The sequence below is a fragment of the Camelus bactrianus genome, chromosome 20 (assembly GCF_048773025.1).
Source record: "Camelus bactrianus isolate YW-2024 breed Bactrian camel chromosome 20, ASM4877302v1, whole genome shotgun sequence".
NCBI lineage: Eukaryota > Metazoa > Chordata > Mammalia > Artiodactyla > Camelidae > Camelus > Camelus bactrianus.
In genome coordinates this window covers 41384088-41407507 of record NC_133558.1, presented here as the reverse complement: position 1 = coordinate 41407507, position 23420 = coordinate 41384088, and the positions used below count along the sequence as shown (strand labels likewise).

General features: G+C 35.0%; 1 pseudogene; it reads right to left on the bottom strand.

Annotated features, from left to right (window-relative positions):
- Positions 1 to 6237: 6237 nt before the first annotated feature.
- Positions 6238 to 7142, bottom strand: LOC141574144 (kunitz-type protease inhibitor 2 pseudogene; annotated as a pseudogene).
- Between the last annotated feature and the right edge of the window lie 16278 nt (positions 7143 to 23420).

Here is a 23420-nt window from a genome sequence, read left to right as displayed (position 1 = left end):
TAACTTACCAGGATTTTTGCAATATCCACAAGATAATTTCCTGAACATCAGTAGTAACCATTAATCTAAATGTTTGCATATTTTGCCACCTTCCGTATTCTTTGCACATGGGGGCTTCACTCTTTCTGACATCTTGAAGAGTTTACACATCTGTGATCCACAATCAGCATGAAGGATAAAAGTTAGTAAGTCTGGTGAAATTAATTTCCTAGATACTTTATAAAAAATCAATGAGTTCTCAAACTAGTGGAAGAAATAGGATTTTTTTCTGAGAAAAGTTGTGATCCTGTACACACACACATACACACACATATACATACATACAGAAAACTGCTGTCATGTAAGCAGTTGATTAGTCTGATTGTTGGGCATTTATTGGAGAGAAGAAGATAATGAATTAGAAAAGGCATCTTCATTATTCATTCATTTATTCTTCAATTTATGATATATTTAAAAGCCTCCTTACTATTCAGAGTGAGGCAAGGCACTGTTCTCAGCATTTAGGATACAAAAGCGAATCATAGAGACATAGTCCCCATTTCCATGGTATTAATAATCGATCTCACAGGAAACTTTAAAATAGTAGTCAAGAGATGATAAAGGCCTGATCTAGAAAGACAGATTAAAAGGAAGTTCAGATGTGAAAAAGGTTAAGGAGGAAAATGCTAAGCCTTAAGAACTAAGGGTAAAAAATAAAGAGGGGAATAAAATTAGTCAAAAGAGAAATCTGAAAGAAAATATTTTAAAATCTTCTTTATTGAAACATTTCATGACAAATTAGATCTGAATGACTATATCACCAAAATGATCAATTACATCTAAAAGTAACAATTGGCATTGTGAGACTCTAAAATCACTCTAATTAAATCAGGTCAAAAACAGTTACTCTTGTAATCAGTCTTATATTAAGCATGCATTTTTCTCTTGAGAAAGTCAAAGTACTCTTATCCTCCACACATCCATGAGGGGTAGAAATGAAGAGATCGTTCAGAGTTAAACAGACAATATAAGGGATCTTATTCTTGAATGCCTTCCTTCTGCTCTTCCTTTATGTTCCCAATAAAATACATGCATGGAGTACATCTTAAACAAATCCTTAAGTTTAGAAGAATTTAGGGCTATACTCTACTACAATTTTATGATAAATTAGGCTACATGATGTGGAAAGGTATTATCGAAGAGAGAGGTATACTCAGTGACTTGAAAAATTACAACATTCCAAATGACATTCCAAAAAAATATGCACACATTTTACTTCAGGCCAAATTGCTAACCTCTGTTATAGTTGAGGAAGCTCAGTTCAGGAAAAATGGTCCCACTAGGATGAAGAAGATAGTATAAAAACATGACAGTTGACACTGGGTCAAGTGTGCGGCTTGATTTAGGCTGTCTGACATAGGCTTATGATCAGGAACTCTGTAGGAGAAAACAGCACTAATTTTACTGACAAGAAAGCAAAGGGGAAAAATCAGGAGTAGGGTGAAAAGGCTCTAAGATGAGTAATAATAGTGCAGGGAAATAGCACTTACTCTGCTAGTCTGTAAACATAAAATCTAAATATAATGTTGCACTTTTGAATTTCAGTAAATACAATGGTTAAATTAGAAGAAATGAGAACATTAAAAATTTCATAGAAGAATAAAGACTGGAAAACTTCATCTCAAAGATCCCGAGACAAATAAGCATCTGAAAAGGATTTATTACAGAAACCAGAAAAAGGACTGAAAGCTAATAGGACTCAGAAGTAATAATGCCTAGAGATTAACAGCACAGACTCTGAAGCATGACTACTTGGTCTGGAATCTGACCACACTACTTACCAGCTGTGACTCTGAGTAAATTAAGGGTAATAAAAAAACCCTCAATTTACCATGAAGTAATTAATGTTTGACTTGTAGAAATGAAGACTGTAATCTCTATCCTAGTTTTCTTTCTTGCCATAGCCTGTGAATATTTATATAGTTTAACTATTTTTATCTTCTGCCTAAATATTCACTGATTAAGATACACTGTGATGCTTCATTTTGTGATATGAAGAATAGTGAGTTGATAGTATGTCAGAACTAGAAGCAGTGACTTATAATACATTGTGGATGGGTCAATGTGTCTTGGGCAAAATGTACAATATTTGCATTAAATCAGTTATAAACAGTTTTAATTATGCAGAGAAGCATGTACCTGGGCGTTGGGCAGCCGAAGTGGTAAACTACATTGGGAATTTTTGCTAGTGATGTTGACGAGTAACTAGAGCCTTTTTCCTGCTACCTTCGGACTTTGGCATCCAGCTCACCAGTATGTGACTAAAGCTAAGCCAGTCAAATGGTATCACTTAGAATAGTGAGCCTGCAGTGAATATCTGACTCTGACTCTGGTGTTAATAACCTAAAATAGCAGTGACAGTTTAGGATTCATTCCACCAATCATAGTTTGAGTACACTGAAGACAGTGACACTGTAATCAAAGGCCCAACAGTGTTGCCTTAAGTATCCACTGAGAGTAGTAACCCAGCTATGGCGGTCAGTTTTGTGCCACACCATAAACAGAGCTGCTCTGGAGGTCTTTGGGAGATGTCACTGTTCTCAGCTTTGCTCTTTCCCCTTCCACTTTCTAGGTGTTTGTTTTAAAAGGTTTTCCATACATAGATTCTGTGAGCTTCATCTTATACTTTCAATAATCCATCTTTTAATTATATTAATTGGAATTTATTTCTGCAATTTATAGCTAAGAACTATGACACATGAATAGATTAAGAATAATATATGTGGGTTGACTGCAGGTTGCAAATAAATCTGAAAAGTTTTAAAATAACAAAATCACCTATGTGGGAACAAAAATGACCAGCCCAAGATTTTCTGACAAATAAGATAACTAACTTATAAGTAAACCCAAAAAAATCACTTGTGGAAATATTTTATGATCATTTTCTTTTTCTAAATTAAGAATTTGGTGTTTTAGAGCAGTTTAAGTTTCACAGCAAAACTGAGGGTAAGGTACAGAGATTTCCCACACATACCTGCCCTCAAACATGCATAGCCTTCCTCATTATCAGTATCCCCCAGCAGAGTGGTACATTTGCTACAATTTATGAACACTGACACAGCATAATCACCTAAAGTCCATAAGTCCATAATTTATATTAGAATTCATCCCTGGTGATGTACATTCTGTGTACTTGGACAAATGTATAATGACATGTATCCAACAATATACTATTATACAGAATAGTTTCACTGCCCTAAAAATCCCCAACAACAGCAGAATAGCATCTTCTTCTCAAGTTCACATGGGACATTCTCCAGGATAGATCATACGGTAGGTCACAAAACTATTCTCAAAAGATTTAAATACTCAAAAGATTTAGATGACACACATATCATTTTCTTTGATTACAACAGGGTGAAGTTAGACATCAATAACAGAAGGAAAATTTTTTTTAAAAATTAGTAACATGTAGAAATTAAACACACTCTTAAAACCCAAAGAATAAATTGTAAGGGAAATTAGAAAATGAAGAATGAAAACAAAAATGAAGCATCCCAAAATACAAAGACACAGTGAAAGCAGTACTCAGAGGGCTATTTACAGCTATAAATGTCAACATTAAAAAGGAAAAAGAAAAAAAACTCTCCAATCAATAAACTAAATTTACACTCAAGAAAAAAAGAGAAAATTTCAGCAGACCTATAACAAGAGATTAAATCAGGAATCAAAATCCTCCCTACAAAGAAAAGTCCTGGACCAGATGGCTCTACCCGTGAATTCTACTAAACATTTAACTAATTATTAACACCAATCATTCTCACCTTTTCCAAAAAATTTTAGAGGTGGCAATACTTCCTAGATCATTTTATGTTGCCAGCATTACTCTGATACCAAAACCATATAAAGACATCATGAGAATATAAAACTACAGACCAATATTTCTTATGAATATGATGCAAAATCTTCAACAAAATATTAGCCAATAAAATCCAAAAACATATTAATAGAATTATTAGCCATGATTAAATGAGATTTATACCAGTACATGCAAGAGTGGTTCAGCATAAGTAAACTGATGAAGGTAATACATCGCATTAACAGAAGTGGAGCAAAAAAAACTATATAGTTATCTAAATTGACTCAGAAAAGGCTTCTGACAAAATATAACACTCTTCCCTGATAAACACTCTCAGAATACTGAAATTAAAGGTAAAATTTCTCAATATGATAAAGGGTATTTATGAAAAACTCAAAACTAACATCATACACAATGGTGAAAGACTGAAAACTTTCCCACTATGATCATGAACACAGATGTCCATTATTACTGCATTCAACATTGTACTGGAAGTTTTAGTCAGAACTATTAAACAAGAAAAATAAATATAAGGCTTCCAAATTAGGAAGATGAAAAATCATCTCTACTCATAGATGACACAATTTTATGTATAGAAAATCCCCCCAAAAATTCATAAGAAAGCTAATAAACAAATTCAACAAGGTTGCAGGGAAAAGATCAACACACAAAAATCACTTGTGTTTATATACACCAGTAATAAATAACCCAAAATGGAGATTAAAGAAGAAATTCTATTTACAGTAGCACCTGAAAAATTAAATAATTAGAATTAAATATAACCAAGGAGGTGAAAGACTTGTATGCTGCAAACTAGAAAACAGCTGAAAGAAGTTAAAGAAGACCTAATAAATGGAAAGACATCATGGTCATGGAGTGAAAGAGTTAATACCCAAAGCAATCTACAGATTTAACACAACCTCTATCAAAATTCTTACATTCATTGTTTTGGCAAAAAAAAAAAAAGAAAAAAAAAAAAAAAAAAAAAAAGGAAAAGCCAGTCCCCAAACACATACAGATTTGCAAGGGTCTTGATTAGCTACAATCTTGAAAAAAAAGAATGTTGAAGAACTCACTTCATAATTTCAAAATTTACCATAAAGCTACACTGGTTTAAAAGATACTGTACTAGCATAAGGACAGACATATAAACCAAAGGAATAGAATAGAGTGCCCAGAAATAAATCCTCACATAACGAATGGTCAATTTATTTTTGACAAAAGAAAAAAATAGACTAAGCTTTATTAAAATTAAGAACATTTATGCATCAAAAAGCAAAAAGATAATATAATGAATGAGAGAAAATATTTCAAATTAAGTGTGAGATTAATATCCAGATTTTATAAAGACCCTTTTAAAAATACAATAAACAGCCCAAATAAAAACTGGTTTGAAACAAGATTTTCAACAAAAATAAACAAGTGACCAATTGCTTGTGAAAAAAATGCTCAACATCAGTAGTTATTAGAGACCTGCAAATCAAAACCACAATAAGATACTACTTCACACCTGCTAAGATGGCTAAATAATAAAATAAGTAAGTAAATAAAAAGCTCCAGTATAACAGTTGTTGGTGAGGATGTGGAGAAACTGGATCACTCACGCATTACTGTGGACAACAGAAACTGGTAGTCACACGGAAAACATTTCAGCACTTTCTCAAAAGATTAAAAACAGAAGTACCATATGACCCAGCAATCCTACTCCAAGGCATATATCTTAAAGAATTTATAGCACGGACTCAGATATTTGTATACCAATGTTCATAGAGGCACTGTTCACAAAAGGTGGAAACAACCTGCTGTCCATCTTCAGATGAACAGATAAACAAAATGTGGTCTATGCTTCATTGGAATATTATTCAATGATTAAAAATAATGAAGTTTTATTTTATTTTATTTATTTTTAATTTTAGAAGGGAAGCCCCTTTTTATTAAACTTGTACATCTTACTTTCTTCCTTTCAGAATCCTAATAAAAAACTTACGTTTCTGCTTACTTAAAAAAAACAAAAAACAAATGAAGGAAACTATTAAAACATCACTTTTGTGATGGGAAAGGAGAAAACAAGATTCAACATAAGTATAGAAAACTGTATCAGGAGCAAAGAAATGATTCGAAGAGGAGCTTACTTCAGTCTAGGGTCAGACCACCTGCACTGCGCACACAGCCCTAACCTAAGAGGATTTCCAAAGCAAACCAACCCCAGGAGACCAGGGAGCAAGACCTAAGAAGTTTGTTACTTCTGAAGTAACAAACAGAAAACGAATGATCGCACAAATACAAATCAGTTTATTTGAAAAAAGTACACACGCATTCAACACTTCTTTCCCCTCCCTTCCCAGGCTCGCTTTAATCAACAGCAGGTGGAGGAGGGCAAACCCTTAGCGACAGGGCGTTCACAAAATGTATGTGTTCTTTGCCAGTTGCCATTTGTAGTCCCCGGAACTCCAGACGGTGCGGAGTGTGCACTCCTGGTGCCAGCGTGCCACCCTGATCAGGCAGACTACGGAGGCTCCAAGAGGATCAGGACCATCACGGACAGCCCTGCCAGGACCACCATCACTTTAGTGCCGTGGGGCAGGGCAGGATACAACTCCTTGCCGAAGCAGCGCTGCATGCACCCCTCCTTGGAGGGGTAGCTGTTTTTATTGCACCGGCACCCTCCGTAGTTGAAGTTGTCAAGAGTTCCTCTCGGCATTAAAGTACCAGCGTGGGAAGGCTGCGTGGCAAGGCCCAGTGACCGCCTTGGCAGTGCAGTATTCTTCATAGTTGAAAATATCACTGGAGAGGTCATCAGCATCCTGATTTCTAAGAACACTTGGGACAGAGGAATGTGCTCCATTCCTGCTGGTGGCTGGACCATCAATGGTGTTTTCTGTGACACCAGCATATTTTGCAAGACATTCCTCCTTGGTCATATAATTATCATCGTTCCCTTCACAGCCTCCATACACAAACTGCTGGCAGTATCTGTCAGTGACATTGTAGGACCACCTAGGGATGGCGGCCCAGCATCTTCCCACCATTTTCAAACTTGGCAAAACTCGTGGATGACACATTCTCCGTTGGCAGTCTCAGCCCCAGAGAGGAGCAGCGCTGCCAGCAGAGCGAGGAGAGCCCAGCACCGCTTCCGCCTACACAGCTGCGCCAAGACGGGCTCCACCTGGCCGCACGCCACCAGCCGTTGGGGTCTCGGGATCAGGTGCTGGAAGGGCCTTTCTGCGCACGTGCACTGGAGCGCCTCGCATTCAGGTGCGGGTGCTCGCAGATGGTCCCGGGGTGTGGTGCTGGCTCTCGCCATGCAGGAGATGTCCGGGAAGCCCTTTTCTTGGAACTTAGGTTTGTGGACACCCTGGCTCCTTTGCCCATGATGCTTCAGTCCGCTCCTCGCTCACCCCTGACTCTCCCCCAGTTCAGAACCCCACTGCACCCACAAACGCTTGGCGGGCGCTAAAGGCAATGGCAGCCGCTTAAAAGCAGCTACCCAAGGTGGACCAAGAATGAAATTTTAATGTATGCTACAACACGGACCTTGTAATCATTGTGCTTCAAGAAGTAAGCCAGATATAAAAGGACAAATATTGTATGATTCTACTTACATGAGGACCCTAGAATAGGCAAATGCATAGAGACAGATATAATAGTAGTATTTACCTGGGCTCAGGAGGAACAGGTATTACTGTTTTCGTGAGTATAAACTGTTTTGGAGGATGATGAAAAAGTTTTGGATATAAATAGTGGTGATGGTTGCACAATATTGCAAATGTATATATAATGCTACTTAGGTATACACTTAATGGTTAAAATGATAAACATTGTGTATATTTTGCCACAAGAAGACAACAAAATAACACATTTATTATCTCCCAGTCTCTTCAGTCTTTCATAAGATTGCAATCAATGTGCTGTCCAGCACTGAAGTCTTATCTAAAGGTTCTACTGGGAAATAATCTGCTTTCATACTCATGTGTGATTGTTGGCTGGTTCAGTTGCTTGAGGGTTACTGGATTGAGAAGCTTAGTTCCTGACTTGCTAGTGGCTCATGCTCAGTTCCTTGCCACATGGGTTTTTCAGAATGGCAGACTGCTTCATCGAAGCCAGAAAGAAAGGGAGAGTATGTTGGAAAAACAGAAATCACAATCTTTTATAACCTAATCACATGAGTGACATCAGTGACATATCATCTCTGTCATATTTTACTGGTTAAAATTAAGTGACTACAGTCAGAGGGAGAGGATTATACAAAGATAACATCTCAGGAGGCAGGGTTCTTTGGGGGCCATCTTAGAAGTTGCCTTGCTGCAAAGAGATTATATAAAATGATACCATAGTATGTGCATGAAAATTATTATTACACTATTGTATCATCATATAATACCAAACCAAATGTTTCTGAATATTTAGCAACATGTACCCAAGGATTCAGATGACAGACTTGAATATTCACCTTTAGTCTATATTTTTCTTGTGCCACAAAACCCAGCCACAAAGATAAATACTTTGATACATCCAACATTTCTTCTTGAAATGAGAGCATTTTGCATGCCATCTTAGATAAATAACATTTTTCGAAAGATCTTCAAACTATCTGGCCTTCTGAGATTCTGTTTGCTTTATTATTGAACATCAATACTTTCTTCCAACAACTTGACATGCCATTATTGTGACTGTAAATCTGTGCTACATCTTTGTAGAATTGTAACCGATGCCCAATGACATCTAGCTGGTACCTTAAATTGTTTATCAATAAAATTAATGTCTTTGAATAATATACAAACATATAAGAATGTGTATAAATGTTTGTATATGTAATTTGTGCATATCGACCCCAAATAGACCTATAATTTCTAAGAAAAAAGTGGTAAATCCTAAAACTCTGCCTCAGTTCTTAATAAAATAAAACATTTTTCATCCTACCTAGTCTCTAAGCTCTGATTAAATTGACTAATTTACTCATATTTCCATAAGATTTAAAACAGACATGTCTTAACTGCTTATCAAGTGCCTGCACAGGCTCTAGTTAATTCCTGGCATGAAAAAGCCTGCTTCATTTCCTTTACTAACTGTGAACTTTGGGGCAATTTATTTAGTAGCCCTTGGTTTCGGTTTTCTCAGGTGAAAATTTGATTAATAACATTTTCTGCTAGATAGGGATATCATGAGGATTAAATTCAGTTAATACTTATAGAAGTCCTTAGAACAGTGTCTGTTATATCTCTATATAAATACATTTAGAGATAGAGATAGATAGATACGGAGGAGTAGAGGAATGATTGCTTACAGCAAAAATAAAATGTTGCAACAAATGTATTTTTATTTTCTCTATCTCAGCTCCTTGTCCTAGGAGCTCTAGTTTTCAGCTTGGTGTGGGTTGGGGGTGAGGATTAAGAAGGTCACACAGCAAGGTTGATGAAACCCTCGAGCTTCCAAAATAAATATAACCATAGTTTCTGCTTTAAAATAATCAACAACAACAACAAAACATTCTTTTAGGTTAAACAGTGTCTTCCAGATAATTACTCAGTTGATTCAATATTTAAACTTCCTTTCAGGGTTATTTCTCTCTTCCTAATCACTCTTCAATTAGTTTCTTCCCAAATATAGCTTTTTAAAAATCTTTAATGACAGCACTGATCATTACAGTTCTCTTAGGGACAAAGTAATGTTTTTCTCTTTTATCACTACTCTGTTAAGGTAGAGAATTTTCAGCAGCACCTGCTAAGTCTTTTCCTAAGTTATTTTCCTCATGAGCTGGTTCAGGGGTCTACAATAAGAATTCCACCATTACTGAGTTTGTCTATTCCAACTATGCATTCAGAAATAAAGTGGTAATTGGTATGAAATACTAATGGTATTTGATAACCAAGTCAATTTATAGCCTGTGTTTAATAATCTTGAAAAGTTTGGAATTTCCCTTTTCTCTGTAACATTCTAACAATTGTCTTACGTTTCATTATGGGAAGGCTGGAAAAAAGACTCACAGTATATTAATTGTGGGAGGATCTCAGGTCCTAGTCCTATTTCCTCCAAGTCTAGGAAGTGTGATTACAATGTCATCCTTAGAAGCACAAACCCTGGGACCAGACTGCCTTGCTTAACACTTGCTCTGTAACTCACAAGCTAGGTGAGTGTAGGCAGTTAACGTTCTAGGGAAACTGTTTCTCCTCAGTAAAATGATATGTGAACACGTACTTCACAGGTTTGCTGTGAGAATTAGCCAAGTTAAATAATTGACGCTGACCTCTGAACCTCTGAACAACATGGGTTTGAACTGCACTGGTCCACTTATAAATGGATTTATTTTCAATTAGTCCTATACAGTACTGCACGATCCTCAGACTGAATTGAGGGTGCAGAAATGCAGATAGGGAGGACTGACTATGGGACTTGAGCATCCACAGGTTTTGGTATCCATGGCAGGTCCTGGAACCAAACCCCCAAAGATACAGGAGGACACAGTATATATACCTCTTAAAGAGGAATATTAAAGCAATCCAATTACTGAGGGGCACAGGATTCTTCTGAGGGCTGGCTTTGATTTAAGAATTCAAGAATATCCAGTGACTTTGGCAAACATTGTACTATTCTATGGTCTAGAATTTTTCCATCATGTAACTTCTCCTATATCCTTCACTTGAGGTCAGACTTCCTTCAGGGTCTGATGACTATCCAAGCTCCTCCTGGATCTCTCTCCATTTGTTCTTATAAGCATTGAACATAATAAAATCCTTGCACATTTTACTTGTCTTGATATTTGCCTCTCAGAGAGTGTGTAGCAAAGGACTTGTTATCATTTGAGTTAACCAGGAAGCAGACTCTGAGATGAAGATTAGCATACAATAAGCTAATTAAGGATCATTCCTGAAATATTTATCTGTGAGAATAATAAAGGGATCATCAACTGGGGAAGGAAGAATTTGAGCTTCATGTAGTTTTAACAAAGGTATCAGCAGAGCCTATAAGGAGATTCCAGTCAGAAATGATTTTTAGTATGTCCCAGTTTAGCACTGTGTCTCAATTTCACCTTTGCCTCTGTCAGTCATTGCATGCAGACAACCCCCAGGAGTGGAGTGTGGCTTTCCAATTCAACTGAAGGGAATATCAATGTATTGTATAATTATATTTCAATGAGTTTCTAATCTAGAGACAAGGTTTTCATAGTTTCATATAACTTAAGTAGACTCTACTTTTGGGGCTTGACCTATTCAAATACTAAAATGTATATACTGAATATTTCAATACATATTTATGAAACTATCTTATAAATATATATTTTTATAGAATTTTAAATCAGTCAATGGCTTCTGATATTACACATTAAGAACCTTCACTAATTGCCTATATTAAAAGTAAAATTTTATATGGTGCCATAAAACCACATAATTAAGTATTATTAGTCTCCTATACAAAGTATTTAAAAAAATCCTAGGTTGGGGTACTCTGAAACTTAATGGTTTCTTCTGTAGTACTTTTGTAGAAAGACCAAATAGGTGCTAAATATACTCTTAGCCTTGAGAATATATTATGGTATTCTGTAACTCTAAGAATTCAAGAATTCCTAGGGGTTCCAAGCAGAGCTAAACTACTAGGATCATTTACCCACTATTATGTTACTGACTATAACCTTTGTAACCTGTCTGACCAGAAATCTTCACTATATTTAAATCAAGCAGGATTTTTCCATAAGTGAGCATTTTCTTGGAGCTTGCAATACTTATCCTAGGTTTCTGTGCTGTTAATTAGCCTGTGAACTCCAAAAATTAAGACTCTGCTCCAACTAATTTGCAAATGACCTCAGTATTACCATTTCCATAAGATCTTTTATATAAACAAAGACCGTTTTAAAAATATATACCATGAAGGTATAATGTGATAATGGATATTCTAAAAGAATGTTCTAATATTCTGACATTAAAAAGGTTGAACAGATGCTTCAGAGACTTTTGACTTTGATTTGTTAGTTATTCATCATTGGTCACCACTCTCCTACATTTGATAGAGCATGAGAAGTGCTCCCCAAATATCAAAGTAATCATTTTTGTGATTCCTATAAATACAAGCTCTGGGGAAAAGACAACTGAACAATCAAGACAGGGTAAAGACAGGGAAGTATTTTATTATAGGCCACTTCAAAGATCAGTTCATACTGCCCATAATAACAAGTTTACATGATCCTGCCTAAGTCTGTTATTAGCAATTGCATGGTTACATTATGCATGACATTTGACTATTCATAGAAAAGAAAATGTACTGTATTCCATTAGTGGTTTCCTATGAGTGTAAGTCTACAAATTACTGGTGATGTTTAGGCTGATGTGTTACTCTTTTGCATATTTATAATGCTCCTGTCACATTCATTATTAATATGAATGCAATGTGAGGTAATAAAGATCAATATGATTTCTATCAGTTTCAGATTCTGTTTGTGCTAAAACTCTTATGCAAATATGATAGTGTATTTACATTCTGCACTTATGCATGATCATGAAGGAATCTTGTGCTTTGCCTTATATCACAGCTGGTATACTAAAAGTGTATAAAAAGACACCCAAAATAAGTTAAAGTAAATGCTGTTATTTCTGAAATCAGGAAATGATGAGACTCTCCGGTGGCTGGCTAGTCTTTTGATTCAGAACAACTTATAGACACTGTCTAGAAAGACCAGCACATCATTTTTCTCCAAAAATGCAGATTTGTTTTTAATGGCAAATATTTCCAAAAGAGGTATTTTATAGAATGCAGGTTTAAGCAGAGTTTCCTGGACTCTAAGAGGTGTATATTTCCCTTTATTGTGTGTGAGTATAAAGATTTTTGTGCCACATGCTCCTATATGATTGGTCCCTTAAGAAAGTTTAAAATTCAGTGATGGATAAGAACAAAATATATCTTACATTGTCAGTGTGCCTGTCACAAATTAGATTTGGGACATTTTAGTTCCCTGATCTCAAGAATTTATACACTTTCACGATGAAAACAAATTACTGAAGATTTTGCTTCCAGCTTTGACAGTATAGACATAATCAGACCACAAATACTAGTAGTAATTTTTTAAGGAAAAAAAAAAACAAAGTGGAAAACAAACACAAATCTGTGTTCAAAGGCACTGGAGAGTAGTCAGTACTCAGGCCAAGATTTAAGAAGAAGTAAACACATTGAGGTGACCTATATTTTTGCAGGCATTTTTCCCCCCTCGGTAATTTTGGCTGTCAGAAAGCAGAAACCTTCAGTTTGTAGCAATCTCACTGACTTACCAAGGCAGCCACGACTTGAAGAACTAATACCTCAAATAAAAGTCAACTACAGTTGATTTCAGGATGCAAGTGTGTTTAAATGTTTAAAAATCTATCATGCACCACAGTACTTAGGAGACCAAATGAGAAAATTTGTATTTAATGCATAAATATGTTTGATAAAATTCAGCACTCAATCATGGTTTGAGGAAACAAAATTAAAATAAGCCACACCAAAAATCAGGGTAGCCAAGAATAGTAGGGGTGATACTTCATTTAATAAATGAGTATTTATAGGAAGTACCGCATTAAAAGAGAGAAGAGTGGAACCTCACTGCAGAAAATTAGAGAAGTCTATTTATTAACATTATTTATATTTTATGTTATTTTGGCAACATAAAAAAATACAAGTATGACAAAGAGAGGAGAAATAAAACTGTCTTAACACAAGGCATTACTGTTTATATAAAAAAAATCCCAAGAGTATACATGTAAACTATTAAAACAATTAAATAAATTTAGCACAATCTCTGGATACAATGCCAATATACAAAATTAAATTGCATTTCTATACATCAGCAACAAGCTATTAGAAGATCTAATAAAAGAATTTGTAATAGTACCAAAAATATCAACCATGTTTGGAATTAGCAATTAAGATGTGGAAAACTTCTTAGAAAACTAAAATATATTTCTGAGAAGCATTAAAAAATCTAAATAAATTGAAAATTTATCTTTTTTATAAATGGAAAGATTCATTATAAAAACGTTCATTCTTTTAAAATTCATCTATGGATCCAAAGGAATTTAAAATAAAATTCGTGGAGGTTTTTTTTTTTTTTTTTTTTTTTTTTTTTTTGGCCTGAGAAAACTGACAAAATAAATCTAAGACATACTGAAATGCAAATGGCAAGAACAGTGAAGACACCCTTGTGAGGAATAACAAAGTTAAAGGATTTGCACTACCTGTTGTAGAGACTAATTTCCAGATTATGATAATTAAAAGCATTGTTGAAATAAGAATTAAAGGGCAGACTGATAGAACAAAGAGTCAGACCTACTTGTACAGATACAAATCTGCATATATAATCACTTCATTCACAACAATAATCGCCACTATTTATTGTGAGTTTTTTACCACTCGTGGGTTCTGGCCAGCAGAAGTCCCACCGAAACGGAATGAGTTACTCAAGACTATATGGAAAAAGTCAAGAGAGCGAGAGGGAGTCGGAAGCCAACTCCCTGAACATCTCAATTGCTCCCACATTTATTGTCTACAATCAAAGGAGAAACCATTGACCATTGTGAGATGGAATGCAGGAATTTAGGAAATCACTGACCACTGGGTGATGGAATGCAGGAATTTAGGGAAAGACAGGGTGGGATTTAGATTGTAGAGTCTAGCTCAAGGTCAGAAGGCCATCTAGGTTTTAGCAACTCATATTTGTGTTGACATCAGCGAGCCTTACAGCATATCAGGGCAAAATGCCTGAGAAGTAGCAGCTTTAACATTTTTCTTGGACTCAGGCGGCTGTGCCTGTCTTAGGTTGCCCCCCTCTGGGGGTCTTACCCGTCATTGGCTAACCAGCCTTTTCACCTCCGAATCTGCAGCTGATCATCTTGGACTCAGGCGGCTGTGCCTGTCTCAAGTTGCCCCCCTCTGGGGGGTCTTACCCGTCATTGGCTAACCAGCCTTTTCACCTCCGAGTCTGCAGCTGATCATCTTGGACTCAGGCGGCTGTGCCTGTCTTAGGTTGCCCCCCAATGGGGGTCTTACCCGTCATTGGCTAACCAGCCTTTTCACCTCTGGGTCTGCAGCTTTTTATAACTTATCATTCCAGCCCAAGACTCATTTCTTTGCGGGCTTACAGTTTACCTTAGGGAAGTCATGGGGAGAGGGGAATAATATACATCCTTATAAATATGTTGAAGTGGACCACCAGCCCAGAAGTGGCTGTGGTCTGTTACAATTTGTTAACCCAATATGGGCTCCCACAGTTTATGCTGGATCAACTGAATATTCAGATAAGTAAAAATGGGCCTGGACTCTTATCCTATGCCACACACATAAAAAAATAAATCCAGTTGTGTTGTAGTCCTAAATGGAAAAAATAACGTAATTTTTGCAAAAGAATTACAGAAGAATATCTTCTGCTTACTTTGGGACAAACAACATTTTTTTTAAGATAAAAATAAAAGAGCAAAAAATTAATAATGAAGGAAAGTATTAATTAAATAGATCTTATTTAAATTCAGAATTTGTATTTGTAAAATATGTTACAATTAAGAGACTGAAAGTACAAACCAGAGAATAAAATATTTAGAATATATATCTCAAACCGAAGATTCATATACATTAGCATATAAAGATTGCCACAGATCAATGAGAAAGCACAGACTGTGCAATAAGAAAATGGGAGAATGACTAGAAAATGCTTTTCAACAGAAGATATTAAAACTGCAACACACCTACTAAAAGTTATTCAACATTATTAGTCACAACCACAACTATTTACCTATATATCCCACCTCAACTAAAAAAAAAATGTGCTGGTGAGGATATAGTGTGATTGGAATTACATTTATCATTGGCAGGTTTGTAAAGTGGTGCAAACATTTTAAAAATAGTAAGTTCAATGTATGCATATCCTATTATATACCAATTTCACTCCTACATAACTTTACATCAAAAGACACACATAAAATTGTGAAACCAGCATTATTTGTAATAGCACCAAACTGGAAATACCACAAATTCCATCAACAATAGAATGGACAAATAAATTGTGACCTATGTTCATATATAACATTGTTTAGTAACCTAAAGTAATAAATCCCCACTATGTGCAAAAGCATGGATGACCCTCACAGATCACTGCTACATGCAACAACATAGATTAATTCCAAATTATAACCATCAGTGAAAGAAGTCAGAATGAAGAATAAGTACTATATGATTTCATCAATGGAAATTCCAAAACCAAGAAAAACTCATCATTGCTGACAGAATTCAGAATAATAGCTCTTTGGGGGCATAATGCCAAGGAAGGGGCACAGGATATATTTCTGGTTTTCATGGTGATTTTCTATATTTTGATGTGAGAGGTTCTCACACAGTTGTGTTAACACTGAAAATTAAAGAAGCTGTACACATTTTATGCATATGTTTTCCATCCTGTACATTGTGTATTTCAATAAAATATTTTAAATCAGGTATTTGTATAACATCATTTTGAGGAAATTGTCACTATTCAAATAATAGCCGTATTTCTATTAGGAAATATAAAACCATACAATATGTTCTTGTATGCTGCACTATCCCACCATGACATTTACTTCTGAGAAAGAAACTGGAGGAAGAAATGGGACATGTATCCATTTATTGATTTCTTCACCCAAATATTAACCCATATTTATGAGAGAAAGATAACATAAATCACACTAAATTTTTTGAAAAATAAAGACATTTTATCACAATAATATACATTTCAAGAAAGGGAATGAAAGAATGAACTCTCTCTCATTTCTGCTATCAAATCTGTACTCTTGCCTCAAAGTTATTTCAAATGCTAAAATTAAGTGTAGTTTCACTCAGATCTCCAGTCAAAATCAATAGGCCCTTCTGTTATTCCAAAGTGCTTTGCTTGATTTCCATATTATTATTATAATACACATATAATTCTGTTTTGCATAATACTTATTTGTTTAATGCCTTCTCCTTCATTAGGTTTATGTGTGACAATAACAAGTACAAAGATGAATTCATGAAGTTTCTGTCCCCTCATTTTTTTACTTTAAAGGAAAAGTACATACCTTTAATTGTATATTGCAATGAAAATCTATAATAAGGACTGCCATTAGGATGGAAGAAAGATACATTTGAACAAATTGCATCACAGGGAAAATCCTGTGACCGAGGGAGGATTTGAGCCAGATCTAAGTATATAGTAAGTCATTCCTTTGTTATTTTATTTAGTCAATTATTCAAGATTTATTGAGTGTTTCTACATGCCTGGCACTGAGACAGCTGCTGGAAATACACTAAAGAGTAAGATGCAGGCTCTAACCTAGAGAAGTTCAGAGTTTAATGACAGAAATCCATGCCTTGATATATAGTCACAGCAGAGTGGAAGGCATGTATAAGCTATGGTTCAAGCACTCTGACAGCACAGAGGAAGAAGAGATAGTGGCTGAGTGGTCAGTAGATATAAAAACATCAACCATATATATTTTTCACTTTTCACACATAAAGCACTTCTCTAAATTTTCCACACACGACTCCTTTCATTTGTGTGTACACTAAACCTCTTCAGCAGGCATTATTACTGAACTTAATGGATGAGGAAACCAGGAGACCTGGAGTCAAACTAGCTTGTCAAGGATACACAATTAGTAATTCACAGATCCAGACTTAGAAACTAAAATCATCCTATTTCAAAGCTCTGAAAATACTATCTTAATCTTTCATCATGTACTCTCTATGAACATACCCTCAAGTGACACTTTTCCACCTGCAGGCATTAAGGGTGAAGGCCGAAAAAAATTCACAAAACTCTATTGCACTGAATACAGATGGGACTCAGAATTTTCTTCAACACAGGCCTACTGGCACTGCTGATTTCTCAGAGGCACACTATTTCTGCCTTGAGAAGTCTGTAGAGAAAGAGAAACTCTGAGCATGTTAGGTAGGTGAAACAGTAGGTGAGTATTAACCTTGAACTCTTCATCTGGTCAGTTGCTTATCTCCACTTGATTTTGTTCTTTTTCTGGAGTTTTGTCTTGTCCTTTTGTTTGGAAGGTATTTTGTCTCCTCATTTTGCTTAACTCTCTGTTTGTTTCTGGATATATTAGCTATGTCTCCTGGCCCTGAAAGTGTGGCCGTACATACGAGGTGATCTGTGGGACCCAGGGGCACAGTCCTCCCTGGTTAAAGAGCCAGGTGCTCACAGGTTATCTCCTGGTTGGGCCGCATGCACCCTCCTGTTGCGATTAGGCTGTAACTGCTGGGGGTGTGCTGGCTGCCCACCAGGCCTGCTAGCTGGGGAGGTGACTCCTTTGGGGACACTGTAAGGAAGGGCAGGCTCCGGCCTGGCTGGCCGAGAGGTCCAGCTGTGTCTGCTGCAGACACACTGATGCATCAGGCTGGCCCCCCGCACAACTGTCTGTGAGACCCAGCTGCATCTTTTGTTTGTGTGGTGTGTGGAGCTGGCCCCCTGCAGTGGGGCAAGAGAATACAGAGGTCATCACAGCATATGCTGATGTTGTTTCAGAATTTTTGTTTCTTCTTTTGAATTTCATTATTAATCTTTACAATGAGTAACAAGAAATTTAGACATGTGATCATATATTCAATTTCCACTTTCACAAAGCAGCTCTGTTTGATTTTAGCATCTGGTATTAACATGGAGTGTTACTAAATTCAGGATGCAGTTAATGTGCATTTTAAATCTTAATTTGTTCCATGTCTTATGCATTTATTAGTAGAGAATTTTAAGGCAGTGCTGCTTTTTTTGTGGTGAAAATATTATTGAGACTTAAAACTTGATGTCTAAATGAGAATCAAAGCATATTCAATGGTGCTGCACCTCCTGAAATCTAAATGTGAGACAGTGTTAACCAAAAATGACAGGGACTCATGCTGCTGGAAAAGCCTTTCACTTTGATAAAATGTCTGCTCCAAAGTATCCAATACTCTTCCACATTGAAATGCAAGCAATTGTCATTTTGATTTTTCTTCATGCATGAATTACAGAAAACAGAACTGAACAAAAAAAATTTATCTCTAAAGAGAATCAAAAAGAATGAGCCTCAGTTCGTGTATATAATATACAGTGCTAAAAAGCCTGTAAAAAAAATCTGTAGGAATTCCTGAAGCCTAATTTTACCTCATATTTTTCATGCACTTCTCTATAGAACTATTTAATAAGGAGTAATGAATATTAATGATTACCGGACAGCACTTCATTTCCAAAGAGCTGTAGGGAAGTTAACATCCTGTTATACGGACTTAGCTCTAACAGGCTTCTGGGTCACTGGTGAGCTGGTTCAAATGTGGATCTACTGTGCTGATTAGTCATGAGTCATGTGTCTGCAATTACAAGGGCTGTGCTTGGGTACTCTTCAAAGACAGCACCGTAGAAACCAGCTGTCTATTAAAAGCTTTTATTCAAAATACATGAGTCAACTCAACATTGGAGAAATATCTCATTTTAAGAAAAAAAGACCAATATAGATATGTGAGGGGGCACCTCAATTATGTAAGGAAGTTATCTAAGTCTGATTATCTAAGTAAGTTCTACAGTGGAACATTTTACTACAACAATTTTGCTTAGATGTCAGGTACTATCTTTATGTTTCAAGTACAGCCTTGCCAAACAAAATAATAATAATATTTTTTTCTAATTTCTTACTCTCTGCTTTTTTTTTTTTGAAATTCTTTTTTTAAAAATCAAAGTTATTTAGCTTTATCTTTTTTGGGAGGGCTAATTAGGTTTGTTTGTTTGTTTATTCATCTATTTTAATGGCAGTACTGTGGATTGAACTCAGGACTTCGTGCATGACATGCACTCTACCACTGAGCTCCCCCCATACTCTGCTTATTTTTAAGTAGGTCTTCTGTTTTGGACAATATTTTCTTCTGACACTGGATGACATCATCCACTGCTACCTTCTCAATTTTCACATGTGTACTCCTTACTTGAAATCTACTCTCTTAACAAATTTCTAGGATGCAGTATATATAGTATTACTAAGTATATTCATCATGTGCATTCAATCTCTAGATTTATTCATTCTTTATAACTGCAATTTTATATCCACTGAACAACATCTTCCTAGCTTCCCCACCACACCACCATTCAAATATGTGCTCCTATGTACGTGACATTTTCAGATTCTGTGTATAAGTCAGACCACATAGTTTTGTTTGATTTCTATATATGGCTTATTTCATTTAGCATAATGTCCTCCAGGTCATCCATGTTGTCATGAATGGTAGGATCATTTTATTTTTTGAAATTAAATAATATTCTGTTATACATATATACCACAATTTCTTTATCCATTTATGTGTCAATGTACACTTAGGTTAAAATGACCTTTCAAGGATGCCAAAGCATCTATTATAAAGATGTTGTAATGAATTATTATTAAAATGCTTAAGACAAATGAACAAAATCAAAGTTTTAGCAATGAAATAGAAGATAAGAAAAATTAAATTGAAATTTTATAAATAAAAAATAGAATAATTTTTTTAAAAAATTGATGGACTGGCTCAACAGCAGAATGAGGTATACAGAGGAAAGAATCAGTGAACTTGAAGAAAACAGAAATTACCCAATCTAAACAAAAGTAAGATAACAGACTGAAAAGAAACAAAGAAAGCAGAGTCTCAGGAACATGTGGGACTTTAACTACATATCTGACATCTGTGTCATCAGAATCTTGGAAAAAAAGAAGAAAAGGGTGGGGCTGAAAATGTATTTGAATACTGAACTGAAAACTTCCAGAATTCAGCAAGAGACATAATCTTACAGATTCAAGAAACTGAATAAATGCCAAACAGAATAAACTCAAAGAAACCACACCATGACACATGATTTGTCAAAATTCTGAAAATTAAAGACCAAGAAAAAAATTTTAGAAGTACTTAGAGTGAGTGAGACAGTACTTACATATGGGGGAAAATAACTTGAATGACAGCAAACTTCCCAACAGAAACCACTGCAATTAGAAGTAGCTAGCACACAGTTTTTTAAGTGCCTGAAAGAGAAGAACTATTAATCTAGAATTCTATATGCAGGAAAATATTCCAGAATGAAGAAGAAATCATGTAATTCTCAGAGAAGGAATGCTAAGAGAATGTGTTGCCACCAGACCTAAACTTTCTCTTAACTACTTATCTCTCAACAAGAGAATAACTTTGTTTCTACATCTCCTTTCAGAGGACTGAGTACAGAGTATCTTCTTTTTAATTTCTTAAAAAAAAAAACTTCTGGCAATGTAAAATATGTTAAAATTCAAAAAGCAATCTTCTCAAGAAGATTTTCTCATTCTTTTTGTTGACAGAAATGGATCTACATTCAATGTTGCTTTTAATTATTTTTCCCCTCTGGCCTACACTTACATAGTTTGGAAAAAGGTGGTACTTGTTCACTCACTTTTTATTTATAAGATTTAAGATCTCACTGTAATATTAACACAGTATTAAGTACAAAATAAATATAGTTGAAGTGGAGAAAAAGATCCTGAACTCTAGGAGATAGAAGAAAAATTAAAGAGAGACAGAGAAAGAGAAAGAGAGAGATATCCAGAGAATAATTTGAGACAATTTAAATGCTTTGCAGTTTTCCTAGCCAAAAAAGAACAAAGACACTGCAGTGTATTGGTAGAAAAATTAACAAAGCACGTTTGTTCTGTAGTGTATGAATTTTCATTAATTAGTTAAAATAACAACAACTGAGATTAGTAATGTACATCCTGAAATTTTTTCACTTAAATATTTTTATCATCAAAACAAATGCTATCTTGTGCTCCAGGTACCAAGCTTGAGTCCCTGTGACTCTTTTGCACACAGTGTTTCAATTTAATGAGTTAATTTTGGAAAAGCATAGTAAGAGATATATTGTGATAATCTCTTTATATTTTAAATAATTAATTTATCACAGAGGATATCATATGGTTAGGCAGATTTAATTTTCTTTCATAAATATTACATAATCTTTATAACTTGTGCTTCAAAGAAAATAATCAGTTTCCATTCTCATTTGATTTACAACAATTTAAAATGCTTACATCAATTTAAAGAATATCTTAAAAGTCTTTTAATTTTAAGAAATGGAATAGATGGAAATCTGATCATGTCTGATTTTATTAAAGTGATGTGAAACTGAATCTTGTAGAACCACTTCGGTTTATGGCAAAAAGCATCTGACCACAATGGAAAGGTTCAGGTACACTCTCAGTCTCTTTAATACACGTTCTCTCCTGTTAAATGCCTCTCATTTCCAAAGGTAAATGGTAAAGCACTTTCTTCACTATTTTCAGAAAGCAAACATTTTAGATTTCTAATCTTAGCACAATGACTTAATCTTCAAACTAAATTCTGTATAACACAGGCATGTGAAAATATACCTTCAATGTGATTCTACCAAGATATTAGGTTTCATTTTTGGGGATTAAGTTTGAAAATTGTGTTACATATAAAAGCCAATAAAATAAGTAAAGTTTATAAAAGAAACCATTTGAAAGAAGGGATTCTCCTATATAAATTAAATGATTTTTAAATGTATATTAGCCTTTATTCTTTATTCCATAGATGCTTAAGTGAATGAATGTCACAACCGCAAATTCAGATTCTTAAAGAAGTTTTTAAACTAACCTGTTTTTCCAGAAACCTGGTTTGGACTAGGTTTGATAAAGTCTAAGGGAAATACTGGGCTCACTATATTAAAGAATTAATCTTTAATTCTAAGTTATGTAGATCTTTGAGGACAGAAACAACTTGATATTGAAACTATGATTTGGCTGGTAAATTTCTATTTAAATGTCTTCAGATGATTCAACACTTTCTTTCAAACAACTAAGAAACAAAAAACATTATGTGTACTTAAACATATCAAAGTGAATCATATTTTAATCGAGTGTTTTAAATCACTGTAAATCTGAACTCTAAGAAATTTTAATGACACTATGAAAAATCTGTTTCATTTTTATTTATCAGTTATATTTAATCTTAGTTTTCTCAATACACACTTCAATGATATTCTGTGGCAACAAAGAGTTTCAAGTAAATGATCCACCTGATGTTATTCAGAAAAAATAGCAAGAGTTTGGAGAATTTTACAATTTAAGATAATTAAAGCAATCAAAATACAAACCTTGGTAGAGAAAGGTTATTGTGGGAAGCCTTCAGAGAAGGATGTTTGTCAAAGTTTTAAACAGTCTAATTTTTTGACAGAATGCAGAGAAAAAATCTCCTGGGAGAAAATCTCCCTTTTGAAATTCTCAGTTATTATGTATATTCAGGAGGTTTCAGAGTGAGGGAAGTAAGCTAGGAAGGACATGAGGGCAGCCAGTGTCTACCAAGCCTTGAAGAACCAGAGCTATGTGTCAGAGACCCTAACATTTGTCACAGAAAAGTCTGGAAGAAATCATGCTCCAGGTCAATGAAAGACAATCCACAACTTCAGCTGCTATTGTTAGTAGAAATTCTGTTCTTAGTAGAAACTTAGAAGAGTTAGAATCTGATAATAAGGAAATATATTCTGATATCACTCACTAATACAGGAATTAACAGTGCTAAGTGCTGTTCTGTTTAATTTAATACATTAATATTTTTCTAGGCAATT